This window comes from Microtus pennsylvanicus, chromosome 13 (assembly GCF_037038515.1).
Source record: "Microtus pennsylvanicus isolate mMicPen1 chromosome 13, mMicPen1.hap1, whole genome shotgun sequence".
NCBI classification, from domain to species: Eukaryota; Metazoa; Chordata; class Mammalia; order Rodentia; family Cricetidae; genus Microtus; species Microtus pennsylvanicus.
The window spans coordinates 35,848,031-35,861,942 of NC_134591.1; the positions used below are offsets into that span (position 1 = coordinate 35,848,031).

At 44.8% G+C, this 13,912-nt stretch overlaps 1 pseudogene; it reads right to left on the reverse strand.

The window, feature by feature from the left end:
- Positions 1-1,597: 1,597 nt before the first annotated feature.
- LOC142833287 (BCL2/adenovirus E1B 19 kDa protein-interacting protein 3-like) overlaps positions 1,598-13,912 on the reverse strand; it is a 125,921-nt pseudogene continuing 113,606 nt past the window's right edge.

Genomic DNA, 13,912 nt, shown 5'->3' on the forward strand with positions numbered 1-13,912 from the left:
CAAGAAATAGAGATGAAGCATTTGCTATGGGAGGCAGATTTCCAAGGACACCATGCCTGGGGTAGACTCTGGCAGCATAAAGAAATGGCTGGTGGGGCTGGACAGATGGCTTAGCTGTTAAGAGCACCTGCTGCTCTTCCTGAGGACCTGGGGTTGGCTCCCAGCACCAACACGTCCGCTCACAACTGTCTGTAACTCCAGCTCCAGGGGATCTAACTCCCTCTTCTGGCCTTCTCAGGCATTGCATGTAAACACGGACATAACATAAAACATGAAATAAAAAAAATATATGCTGTACACACTCAATCATTATTTAACAAATGTACGTCTGTTTCTCTTATATTTAGTTCCATGATGAAGCTATTTCTCACAAATCATGTAATAACAGCATTTCATATATATCTAGAAAAAAAACTAACAAGAGCAAATAGCTGGTATTTTTGGCACCGAGTTTGAGTTGTTTTATGCAGCAGGCACCTGAAGCATGTAAGCTCTAAAGACAAGGATCTGGGCATTGCATCTTTCCTCCTGTCATAGAAAAAATAGGAAAATAAACTGACAAAGCATGGCGCGTTTCGATTAGAGCACAAGCACTTGGCTACAAAGAGGGTGGACAACTTCTGGTGGTGACTGGAATTTGGATGGAAATGTCTAAATGGTCCACATATTTTACCACAGATGGGAGGCGTCCTGGTCTGACAGAACAGGCGTGGACTGCAGCTCTCCAGCGTGCCTTGTGTGCCCTTGGGCGGGCTTTCTCTGCTCAGTTTAGGTACCTGGGATCTAGTTGCATGATCTGCAATGCAAAGTGAGGCGAGATGGCCCCATGGCAAAAGGCACTTGCCAACAAGCCTGATGACCCGAACTCAATACCTAGAACCCACATGGTAGAAAGAGAGAACCAACTTCCAAAATCTGCCCTCTGCCCTCCACACCTGTGCAGTGGCACACACATAAATAAATAAACAACAAACAAATAAATACATTCATACATATATGTGTGTGTGTGTGTGTGTGTATAATTTAAACATTTTAAAAGAAACACAAAGTCTAGTATACTGTGGCTCCTCTTTTATTGATTCATTTAACCTTTTGATAGAAAAATTCTCACTGAGCACTGGTTGCAGGAGACCCTGCAGAGATGTGGCTCTCCGCACACCCTTCTCCAGGACCCTCCCATGCTGAGAGAGCTAGGCCAGATCAGGGAGAGTTCTAATCCACAGCAGGCTGTGTGTGTTCTGTATGCATTTCCCTGTCACTGCGTGAGGCTTCGGAGGAAGGGAAGAAAGAAAAGCTAAGATGAGCGGAAGGCTTCTGGGGACCTTGGGAATGCAGTGGAGTCCTGAAGAACAGTTATAGATAGCCAGGGGGCAACTTACACATTGGAAACCCCCCTAGCGTACAGCAGGTGGAATGGGATGTGGGCACCATCCCTCCCCCACCACACCCCCACATCGGCATACACCCACACAGTTAATTGAATATGGCTCAGGGATTCCAAGAAACCCCTCAATACGTGTAGCCACTGCTGAGGAGGTGAGCAGCAACACCCAGCAGTCATCTCAGTAAGCTTAGCATCTCAGGACATGATCGGTGCTCATACCAGTTGTCTTCCAAAACAGATACCCAACCCCAAAGCTCACCCATGAGCAAGAAAGAGAGTTGGGATAAAGATCTTTAGGAGCTCTGCAGGGAAAATGCCCTGCAGTCACAATAATGACACAGAGACTTATTATGGACTCTGAGAGCTCGGCCTTAGCTCCCGCTAGCTCTTATAACTTAAATTAACCTGCTTTTATTAATCTGTGTTTTACCATGTGGCTTTTTACCTTTCTCTCGTTCTGTATGTCCAAATCCCTCCACGTCTCATTGGTGTCTCCTCTGCACCTCAATTATCCTTTCCTACTTCCTCTCTGCCTGGAAGTCCCACCTATACCTCCTGCCCAGCTATTGGCTGTTCCGCTCTTTGTTAAACCAATCCCAGCAATGTATCTTCACACAGTGTACAACTATCCCACAACAACGCCCCCTTTCATCATGGCTCCACTCTTCCTCGTGCTTAGACTTACAGCATATTTAGGGTGTCTGAGATGGCACTCTTGGGGTGGGATGTTTTCCAGTCTATTGGATCAGCCTGATATCCAGACTGCACTTTTCTCCAAAACCTCAACTCCTTTCGCTATTTCTATAACTTCTCCTGACTGAGCACTTTGTTTCGGGTTGGTGTGCATCTCAGTATCAAATGTGATCTGCCCGTCTTCTTGTGGTGAAGGGCTGTCACAGTGAGAGCCGCCTCTGGAGCTGCTCTGTCCCGACTCATGCTGTGGATCATCCTACAGAACCTTCTCCATGTTTCCATTGTGCATGGAGGACTAGGAAGGGACCTGTTCCAGCCCCCATTCTTCCCATTGCCTTTGGCACTGCCCACTTGCCGCTGCTGCTCGTGGGTAGCTCCACCCAGGAACTGTGGCGGCTAGGAGACACTGGCAGGGGCTGCTCTGCTTTCTTGCAGCTGTTATTATTGTTGTTGTGCAGGGGCTGTAGCAGCTTGACTAAGAGAGACACAGTGGGGACTCTGGTTTCTGGCTCTCGGGCAGCCCTTATGTGTTCTTAATGAGTTGCTCTTCACAAGGTCATTCGTTAGCCCTGTCACACACCCAAGAAAATGCTACACACCAGAGGCTGCAGAGATGGCTTAGTGGTTGAGTTGTTATTCCGGAGGACCTGGGTTTGATTCCCAGTACCCACATGATGCTTCAACCATCTGTATCTCCAGTTCCAGGAGATCCGATGCCCTCTGTGAACACCAGGCACACATATGATGTTCATACACACATGCAGGCAAAACATGAATATACACAGAATGTAAAATAGATAAACCTTTAAAAATTGTTTAAAATGTAAAGTTATGCAATTTTACATTATCATGGGAATTGATTATTTTTCCATTTAAAAGGGTAAAAATAATTCTTATTTCATGCACTATACAAAAACAGCTTGCTTCTCTAGGAACATGAATTATAAGCTCAATGTCCTTTATTTATGGCTAGAAACCAAATATGAGTGAGTACATCCCATGTTCCTCTTTTTGGGTCTGGCTTACCTCACTCAGGATAGTGTTTTCTATTTCCATCCATTTGTATGCAAAATTCAAGAAGTCCTTGTTTTTTACTGCTGAGTAATACTCTAATATGTATATCTTCCATACTTCCTTCATCCATTCTTCCGTTGAAGGGCACCTAGGTTGTTTCCAGGTTCTGGCTATTACAAACAATGCTGCTATGAACATAGTTGAGCATATACTTTTGTTGTATGATAGGGCCTCTCTTGGGTATATTCCCAAGAGTGGTATTGCTGGATCCAGGGGTAGGTTGATCCCGAATTTCCTGAGAAACCGAAACACTGCTTTCCAGAGTGGTTGCACAAGTTTGCATTCCCACCAGCAATGGGTGAGTGTCCCCCTTTCTCCACAACCTCTCCAGCAAAGGCTATCATTGGTGTTTTTTATTTTAGCCATTCTGACAGGTGTAAGATGGTATCTTAAAGTTGTCTTGATTTGCATTTCCCTGATCGCTAAGGAAGTTGAGCATGACCTTAAGTGTCTTTTGGCCATTTGAAGTTCTTCTGTTGAGAATTCTCTGTTCAGCTCAGTGCCCCATTTTATAATTGGGTTGATTAGCCTTTTATAGTCTAGTTTCTTGATTTCTTTATATATTTTGGAGATCAGACCTTTGTCAGTTGTGGGGTTGGTGAAAATCTTCTCCCAGTAAGTGGGTTGCCTTTTTGTCTTAGTGACAGTGTCCTTTGCTTTACAGAAGCTTCTCAGTCTCAGGAGGTCCCATTTATTCAATGATGCCCTTAGTGTCTGTGCTGCTGGGGTTATACGTAGGAAGTGGTCTCCTGTGCCCATGTGTTGTAGAGTACTTCCCACTTTCTCTTCTATCAGGTTCAGTGTGTTCGGACTGATATTGAGGTCTTTAATCCATTTGGACTTGAGTTTTGTGCATGGTGATAGATATGGATCTATTTTCATTCTTCTACAGATTGACATCCAGTTTTGCCAGCACAATTTGTTGAAGATGCTCTCTTTTTTCCATTGTATACTTTTAGCTCCTTTATCGAAAATCAGGTGTTCATAGGTTTGTGGGTTAGGGTTATAATTCATGTTCCTAGAGAAGCTAAATAAGAAGGTGAATCCAAAGACAAACACATAGGCATCCTCCTGAATATTAACCTTCATCAGGCGATGAAAGGAAACAGAGACAGAGACCCACATTGGAGCACCAGACAGAAATCTCAAGGTCCAAATCAGGAGCATAAGGAGACGAAGCACAACCAAGGAACTCAGGACCGCGAGGGGTGCACCCACACACTGAGACAATGGGGATGTTCTATCGGGAACTCACCAAGGCCAGCTGGCCTGGGTCTGAAAAAGCATGGGATAAATTTGGACTAGCTGAACATTGCGGACAATGAGGAAGAATGGGAACTCAAGAACAATCGCAGTGGGTTTTTGATCCTACTGCACGTACTGGCTTTGGGGGAGCCTAGGCAGTTTGGATGCTCACCTTAGGAGACCTGGATAGAGGTGGACGGTCCTTGGACTTCCCACAGGTCAGGGAACCCTGATTGCTCTTCGAGCAAATGAGGGAGGGTGACTTGATCGGGGGAGGGGGAGGGAAATGGGAGGCGGTGGCGGGGAGGAGGCAGAAATCCTTAATAAATAAATAAATTAAAAAAAAAACAGCTTGCTAGCCCAGCTAGCCAACTCCACTCTGAACCAGGCTGCTTCCCAAGTTCTGAACGCTCTTGTACCTGTCCCTACAACACACACCACATATACTACACACATGAGCACACACGCATGCACACGCATGCATGTTCACAGACACACAGACAGACACACCGCTGCAGGTGGAAGGAATGGAGATCCAAACAGCAGAATTTCAGATTCTGGCAAATAAATGACATCACAGCTCTGACGTTGTCCCTGCAGGCTGTGGTGTGTCTCTCTGAAGCCTTCTCCACACACGGACACCCATGAAATCTCAGTGTCCCACAGTACCAACATCTCTCCTCCAACCGTAAGTCATTTCCAAAGGATGTCTAGATCATGTCAGGATTAAGTAAGGCACCAAATAATAAAGCCGGTCCATTCCAGGAGGGCAATTATCTCATGCGCTAATGAAAGAGCACTCACAATTCATAGCAAAATCTCATCTGGTATATTCATTATAGCCCAAATTAAGATAAGTGAAACTTGCCTGGTCCTCTTATTAAGCCAGACAAATGACTACATATATTTTCCAGAGAGGAGGCTGTTTAGAGGAACGGATCTCTATATTTTACAAATGTCCTTTCCATTTTCTTCCTAGCGGGGATATTCAGAAATTTTGTGTTGCTGGAAGTCACAGGGTTGAAGTTGCTTTAGGTGTCCCCCAAATGAGGCGTTGCCTGACATCCAGCATGAGGCAAGATCTGAGAAAAGCTTCCACAAATTGGTGAAATTCTTTCTACATGAATATGCAATGCAATCTCCTTATTGAATAAGAACAGATGATCCCCCCCAAAAATGAGTGCAATAAAGAGGCATAGAAAGAATAAATAATTCTAATAGTGTTCTTTAATTCTGCTTGTAATTTTCCAAATTCCAGAGCGATGGCAACACAGTGGGCCTATTCTACAGACCGTTCCAAAGTGTTTGTGCTGGAGAGGGAAACCCAGGGGGCCAGTGGTTTTAAGCAGCCTCAAATGCAGTAAACTCACTGCATTTTGGAGCAAAATAAAAAGCCATTATTTCATCATATTTTGTCTACTTTACTTCTGCTTGTATTCGACAGACATTTCTGGAGCTCCCACTACTGAGCCAGGAATTATGCTGAGTGCAATAAGGCATCCAGGAGAGGCAGGCTTCACCCTTAAGGTGCCCACAGCTACATTAGGGAGGTGAGTATAAAGATGTTCCTTAAGCTGGAGTGACTGATCGTGTGTCTGGCACTGTTCTCAATAGCCAGCTTGCGCCATCCCGTTTGTTACCCCACATCCTAGTGATGTACCCGAAAGATGCTATTTTTAGTTCTATTTTACAGTTGAGAAACCGAGGCTCAGAGAGAGAGAGAGAGAGAGGGAGTTAACCTTCACTGTCAACTTGAGTGGGTTTAGAATCCCCTAGGAGGCATACCTCCAGAGAGGATTACCTGAGGGAGCAAGACTCACCCTGAACGTGGGTCCGTGGATTGGAGTCCCAGACTAAATAGCACATGAGAAAGTCAGCTGAGAGAGCCCTTGCTCTATTTCCCGGCCCCTGAGACGGATCAAGCCCTCCCTCCGCAAGCCTTTCCTGCCATGATGCCAACAGAAAGCCTTCTTCTCTCTCTCTCTCTCTCTCTCTCTCTCTCTCTCTCTCTCTCTCTCTCTCAATATTTATTTATTTATTATTTATACAATATGCTGTCTGTGTGTATGCCTGTAGGTCAGAAGAAGGCACCAGACCTCATTATAGACGGTTTTGAGCCACTACGTGGTTGCTGGGAATTGAACTCAGGACCTTTGGAAGAGCAGGCAATGCTCTGAGCCATCTCTCCAGTCCCCGCCTTCCTCTCATTATCATCTCAAGTGTTCCCCAGTTCTCCCATCTGCATCACCTGATGTGTGCTGTGCACGTGTGTTGTGCTGAGAGGCTGAGGACCTGGACAGATGGAAAGTGGGCAGGCCTTCATGAGGACAACTTGAAATATTTCTTGTTAGGTTTTATCAGGCTGGATTCCATTATCCTCAATCATTCCTTAAACTCAATTTCTTACTTAAAAGTTTTAATTAAGGAGAAAAGAAAGAAACAGGAAAAGTTCAGGGAGGATTGCTCAAGAGGAAGAAATTGTGTTGCGTGTTCGAGTTTCATATCGGTTGCCGAGAAATACCAAATGATCAGAACAAGTTGAGCGAGGCAAGGGTTTATTTGGCTTACACTGCCAGGTCACAGTCCACCTCTCTGAGAGAAGCAGCCGTAGGAAGGTGAAGGCAGGCCTGCTTGCTGGTCTGCACGTCATCACCCCGAACCTGGGGATTTACTCACAGCAAAAAGTGCATCTGAAACCTCAAAGACTGCTCCTGATGCTCAGGTGGCCTGGTGCTCAACTAGCTTCCTCATAGCCCTGCCCAGGGAATGGTAACACCCACAGTGGGCTGGGCCTTCTTCTATGCCAATTAACGATCCCACACAGATGAACCCTCCGGCCAATTTCATCTAGGGAACCCCTCAACTAAAGCTCTCCTGTTAGCTGATATCTATGCCTAGCTGACAAGGAAAGCTACTAAGGATACTGTACAAGCATGCGGACCTGAATTCAAATCCCTGGCACCCGTAGAAAAATCCAAGAAATGTTTAAGAAGAACAAACTATTATTACCCCATCATCTACACAAGAGGCAGGAAGTTCAGTAAGGTTTGCTCACTAGTTCACATAGCGAGAGGCCATTGTTCAGTTACACGGTCTAACTCGATCGCCTGCGGCACTGTGCCCTGAATCCAGAGGGAAGCAGGGATGCTATGCAAAGGAGGGGATGCTAGGGAAGCTGCCGAGGAAGTGAGTTGCTGGGGTTTGAGCCCCATAGCATCAGGGAGCTGAGATATCTGGCCTCCCTGAAGAACACATCTGTTAATACATCCTCCGAAATGCTGGGTGAGGAGATTGAAGTAAGCCTGAAGTCTACACCGTGCTATTTCTCGCCATCCCCACCACATAACACGGAAAAAATAAAGGACCAGAAGTGAGGAAAATCAGATCTCACGTCCCAGGAAAGCAAAGCAAAGGGTAGGTGCACCATCTACACCCAACTGTTATTCTATTTTACTTTATTATGCATACATGTATGCGGACATGAGTGCAGGTGCCCACGGGGGCCAGCAGAGGGCACAGATTCCTGGAGTTGGAGTTACAGGTGATGGTGAGCTGCCAGTGTGAATGCTGGGGACCAGACTTACATCCTCTGTAAGAGCAGAATGTTCTCTTTGCTTATTAGATATGCTCTCTCCTATTTTTGTAATTGTTCCCATTTCCTGGGTATAATAAGCTCCATTTTATAGCAGAAAAATCTTCATTAGCATTCTTGAAAAGTGAGCATTCATGGTGGGTCACACACTCTGATGGGGACTCAAGTTCTGTAATTAATACCTAAAGGAGGTCAGAGAGATCACGGGAAACCGTGCAGAAACACCAGGATAAATAATCAAGGTGATGGAGAGTCCATGGCATTGGGGAAGGGGAAGGTGTCTGCTGTGGCTGGAGTGTTCATCAGCAGAGGAGAATATTAAATGGGATGATGAGGAAGAGCCGCTAAATGAGGACTTGAATCAGTATTTATTGAAGAAGACAATAGGGAAGTTCCTGTTCCAAGGACACATTTTATGGCAAAGCAGAGAATGGCCTTGACAGAGAGTCTTCAGTCTCTGAGGACAAAGGTATGGAGCAAGTTGAGAGGCACTGTGCAGTAAATCACCCAGGCCAGATGGCGTTCGTCCATGGGTTCTGAATGAGACAAAGTGGGTGATCGGGAGTTCAGAGACAGAGATCTATAATGGGTGCTTTAAAACAGGTAATATCCCTAAAGATGGTGAAGCCATTAATATGGTATTGGCGGGGGGGGAGAGATATGCCTTGTTTGTCTGGATACTTTGTATAGCAGAAAGGAGAATTTTTTTTCTTTTTCTTTTTGTTAAACAGGACTCAAGAAAATCCACTGATTAAAGAAAAAACGGGGACAGGGAATTAGGTGATAGGAGAAGAGCACGAAAAGATAAGAGAGCAAATTCGAGACACAACGGAGAAGATTATGCTTATTAATCTTTCGACACACTTATGCCAGTGGGGAAGGAGGAATGATATGAACGTCATTCCTTTGTGCCGAATAGAGTCAACCCAGAGAAGCAAATGCTACAGCAGAAGCCATCCTTAAACCAATGCCATGCCACACTCTCACGGGTTGCCTGCCTAAAGCGTGATGTCAGAGCCCTGCCGGGTGCCCCACCTCTTCTGCCTCCATGGCAGGCAGGGACGGCTGCTGTAGGGGCACGGAACAGCAACGAGCAATGCTCCTGCTTTTCTTACCGCCTCTAAAGACAATCATTATTCCTGGAATGACAATTTGTAAGCTCAATCTAATTACAGCCAAATTGATTAAGAGACACATAATCTCCAGATTAGCATTCGGGCAAATGCTGCTTAACTTAGCCACCGAGGATTCAGAGGAGGAAACAGCTGTGCTCTTCAGGAAATTGTTTGGAATCAAAGAGGGGAGTCTGCCAGCAAAACTCAACCTTAGCAAATGTCTTGGCATCGTCTCCGTCTTATTTGAACTCCCGAGCTGGAGATTTCCTGAGATCAAATGCTTTAATGACAGGGTTCCTGAGACTGTGGGGAAGGCAGCCAGGGGCTCTACCCTTCTTAGTAGGGAAGCTGACTGAATTTTCTGAGCATCAGAAGATCCGACCTCCAACTACAGTTGATGGTCACCACACACTGGTTGCTGGGAGCAACGAGTGACCATACAATGTTTCTAGCGCATGCCTTGGCAACTCGGAGCTTTCAATGCTGATTCCTTTCTCTCCTTCCCTTGGATGTAGGACTTTCAAAAACTTTTTAATGCTATGTTACTTAAATTATTGAGAAAAAATGAATTTTTTCTTTTATGTTTCATGTCATGTAACACACTCTTAACAAAAAGCCCAAGAATGAATAATGATGGGGGAAAAGTGTCTGAGTTAGGGTTTCTATCGCTGTGACGAGACACCATGACCATGGCAACTCTTATTAAAAAACAAAACAAACATTTCATTGGGGCTGGCTTACCGCTTCAGAGGTTTAGTCCGCTAAAGTCACAGAGGGAAGCATGGAGGGAAGCAGGCAGGCACAGTACAGGAGAAGGAGCTGAGCATTCTGTGTCTGGATCAGCGGGTAGAAGGCAGTGAATGCTACTCTGGGACTGGTTTAGCATCTGAGACCTCAAAGCCCACCCCCACTGACACACTTCCTCCAACAAAGCCACACCTACTCCACCAAGGCCACACCTCCTAATAGGGGCCCTGTGGGCCAGGCATTCAAAACCATGAGTCTCTGGGGGCCATTCCTATTCCAACCACCACAAGGTGGAAATGTGAATTTTTTTTGTACACTCTCCATATAGGTTAACCTGGTCAGTGTTTAGTAAGTTAGTGAGGGAGCAAAAAAATAAAACCCTGGAAGTGAAACTGTAGGGGCTTCTGGTATGTGACAGGTACTCCCCATACCAATCGCGCAACGTTACATTCTTTCATATGACCACACATCCATACGTGTGTAACCTTAAATCTCAGCTCCGCTCCCTACTAAGAGGCCCTGAATGAATTGATCAACTTCTTCACACCTGAATTTCAATATCCTTAAAATGAGGAAAATAATAGTATTTACCTCAGAGAGCTGTTAGATAAATGAGTTCATACCTGTGAAATTTTCAGCATGGTGCCTGTTGAGCAAACACTGATTTGACCTTAGCTTAATGATAGCAACAGAAATAATATTCCATTGACATCAGCACTAAGACTGCACTTAGCAGTTGCTCAGTAAATACTACCTATTACTTCTTAGGTTTAAAAAAAACAGTAAAAGACAGCTTTTTTATGAGGCTTATTCCACACTGTCTCAGGATGGAGCCAAAATAAATGAGCATCCACTCCGATTTCATTTTACAGACTTCCCAGTCAGAAAGGAACACATTCCTTGTTCCTGACTCTCTTTGGAGCCCACAGTTAGCTGGTCAGTGCTCTGGAGTGGGACGATGGGCTGAGCTCCTAAACAGAACACTTCATCAAGTCTCTCTTTGCCGTCTCCCTACTTCTGTGGAACACCGAGTGAGTGCTGGCCATTGCCTAGAGGTTCTCTCTCCCTTCCTCACCTTCTAGCCCTTTTCCTGCCATTCTTTCCAGGGCACACGGGGGTTCCCCACCAAAAGCTCCTGCAAAGCTGCCCCCCTTGCCACCTCTGCCCAGGCTAGCGGGCTGCCTCAGCTGCCCCCTGCGCTCAATTCACCTCCGCTCCACAGCTCTCGGAGCAAGCTGATTGCCTGCATGTGGCTTGGTTGAAAATGAATGTTTTGGCCAGGTGGTGGTGGCACACGCCTTTAATCCCAGCAAAGGCAGCCTGATCTCTTGAGTTCGAGGCCAAACCTGGGCTACAGAGAGAGTTCCAGGACAGCTAAGGCTACACAGGGAAACCCTGTCTTGAAAAAATAAAAATTAAAAAAAAAAGAAAATGAACTTTTACAAATTATGACTCATAGACCAAAATACACACACTCTTAGGTGCTGTGACAAACACAAATTATATGCTTGATCTGTTCTTTGTCTTTCAAGGGCTTGTTATCCAGCTGCGGAAGGGGAAGATACCGAGAGGGTTCAGAGGATTGCACCACTAACCTGCTGCTCCCGAAAAGGCGCCACCACCTATCTGAGAATAGAGACTTGGAGGCAGGATTTAAAAAAAAAAAAAAACGAAAGAAAGTATAATAGAAAGTTGGAGTTCTCAAAGTACAAAAATACTGTAAAATTCCCTTTAACCGGGTTAATAACTTCCCCCAAATTTATAATTTTATACATATTTCATGCAAGCCGTAGAGTAGGTTACTATGCCGGACTGTGCACTATCTTCTCATGAATACTATTTAAAATACATATTCCCATAAGTGACAAAGCTGGGACTCAATATTTCAATACTAATGGCTTTCAAAAAGTTACAGAATCTTAGAGCTGATTCAGTCATTTCAGAATCCAAACAGAGCCAAACCCATCCAGCTCCTTTGCAGGAGTGCCCAGGACATTTCAGATAGGAGCGCTGTTTTAACTCTTAACTATTTGCTCAGTCTGCGGGTGAAGCCAGTTTTCTACTGTGGAGAGCCACCTCACTCCTGATCCTATGATGCAACGCACTAATGTGGAATGCCCTTCTGTATGCTATGAATATGTGTTGCTTTTATTGACTGATGAATAAAGCAGTTTTGGTGTATGCAGGGCAGAATACAGCTAGTTGAGAAATCCAAACTGAATACAGAGAGAAAGAAGGCAGAGTTAAGAGAGATGTCAGCAGCCACCAGAGAAGCGAGATGCGAGGTAACGCCACAACCACATGGTAACACATAAATTAATAAAAATGGGTTAATTTAAGATGCGTAAGCTAGTTAGTAATAATCCTGAGTCATCTGCCAAACAGACTGTAATTATATTCAGCCTTGAGTGGTTATTCGGGAACTGGCGGGTGGGAGAAAAACCTCCAGTTACAATGCACAGAGTTCTTGGCACACACTGAGTGCTCAGACCTAGTATCTTTACTATTATCTTACAAGTACGGCTATTGTTTGTTCACTAACATTCCCTGCACCAAAGGCTTGGCACATAATTATAAGGTTGTAGGGCTTATCCTAGACCAGAGGCTCTTAAATGGAGTCCAAAGACTTTTGATGGTGTGAACTCAGTGAGGATAATTTATATCTTTATTTTCACAGATTCCTATTGAAATTTAGAATCTCCTTCACTTGTAAGTATAAATGATGAGCCCCTCTGACTGTAATAGTAGATGTGATTTTGTCATAGACATTTCCATTTTACCTCAACATATTACAGGACTATCATTTATGATCACTGAATCCTTATCGTGGGATCTTGTAGTTTAAGGCACGACAGAAGAAGCATACCAGACACTATCTCACACATTCAGGGTATTCCTATGTTCATAGCTGTGTGTAAGCTGCACACCAGACAAAAATGATATACACAACGTTCCTTTTGTAATTTTATTACATTCCCTTAAAAACGTGCCAGCTGGTCACTCTGGTGCACACCTGCAATCCCTGCGCTCAGTTGGATCAGGCAATCAAGGCCATCCTCAGCTGCATAGTTAGTTGAATATTAGTCTCAAGCACAGGGTCTCTGTCTCAAAAACAAAAGAAAAGCGTTCCACAGAGAAGACGGCATCAGCGGTCACTGCACAGATAATCAGGTCCATGGCACAAAAAGTTTTGGGAGCCCCCAACCTAGCCATTCAGTTGCAAAGCCTTTCACCCTGTCTCTTGTACCTGAGACGTTGCTCCTCTTCTTCCTGCTGGTCCATCCTTTGCTGCATGAAGGATCTTCTTCATGCACACTGCCTTCCCTCTCCATAGCTTCAGAGCCTCTTTCTGACCTGGACCTACTTGGGTAGGGTAGGCTGGCTGCCCATTGAGCACTAGGGGTCTACCTGACTCTGCTTTCCCAGGGTTGGAATTACCAGTCTGCACCACTACACCAGGATCATTAGGGTCTTAGGGACTGAACTCAGGTCTTTGTGCTTCCAAGACAACTCCTTTCTGACTGAACTATCTTCCCAGCCCTGGCATGGAATTTTGATGATGTTTCACTGAATCTGTAGATTTCTTCTGCTACTGGAGCCATTTTGACTCTATTTCTTCTTCCAATGCAAATACAAGAGAAATCTTTCCATTTCTAGTGTCTTTGATTTTTTTTACTGTTTTAACATTTTCATTGTAGAGTTCTTTCATCCCTTGCTTAGATTTACCCCCCACCTCTTTTGAGGTCATTGATAATAGGATTGCTTTCCTTAGTCCCTTCTCAGCGTGTTTACTGTGGGTGCATGGGAAAGTCATTGGGGCTTGTATCCGGGTTTGTGTACTGCCACTTTGATGAAACTGTTTATCAGCTCTAAGACTTTCTAGTAGCACCTCGGAGGGCTCCGACGTATACAATTATATAATTTGAAAATAAGGACGCTTTGGTTTCTTTCTTTACTGTTTGTGTCCCTTTTGTGTGCCTGCCTTGTCTCACTCGCTTGGCTGTGACATGACTCTATTGAATAAAAGTAGACAACGTAGGCATACTCTTGTCTTCCTGACTT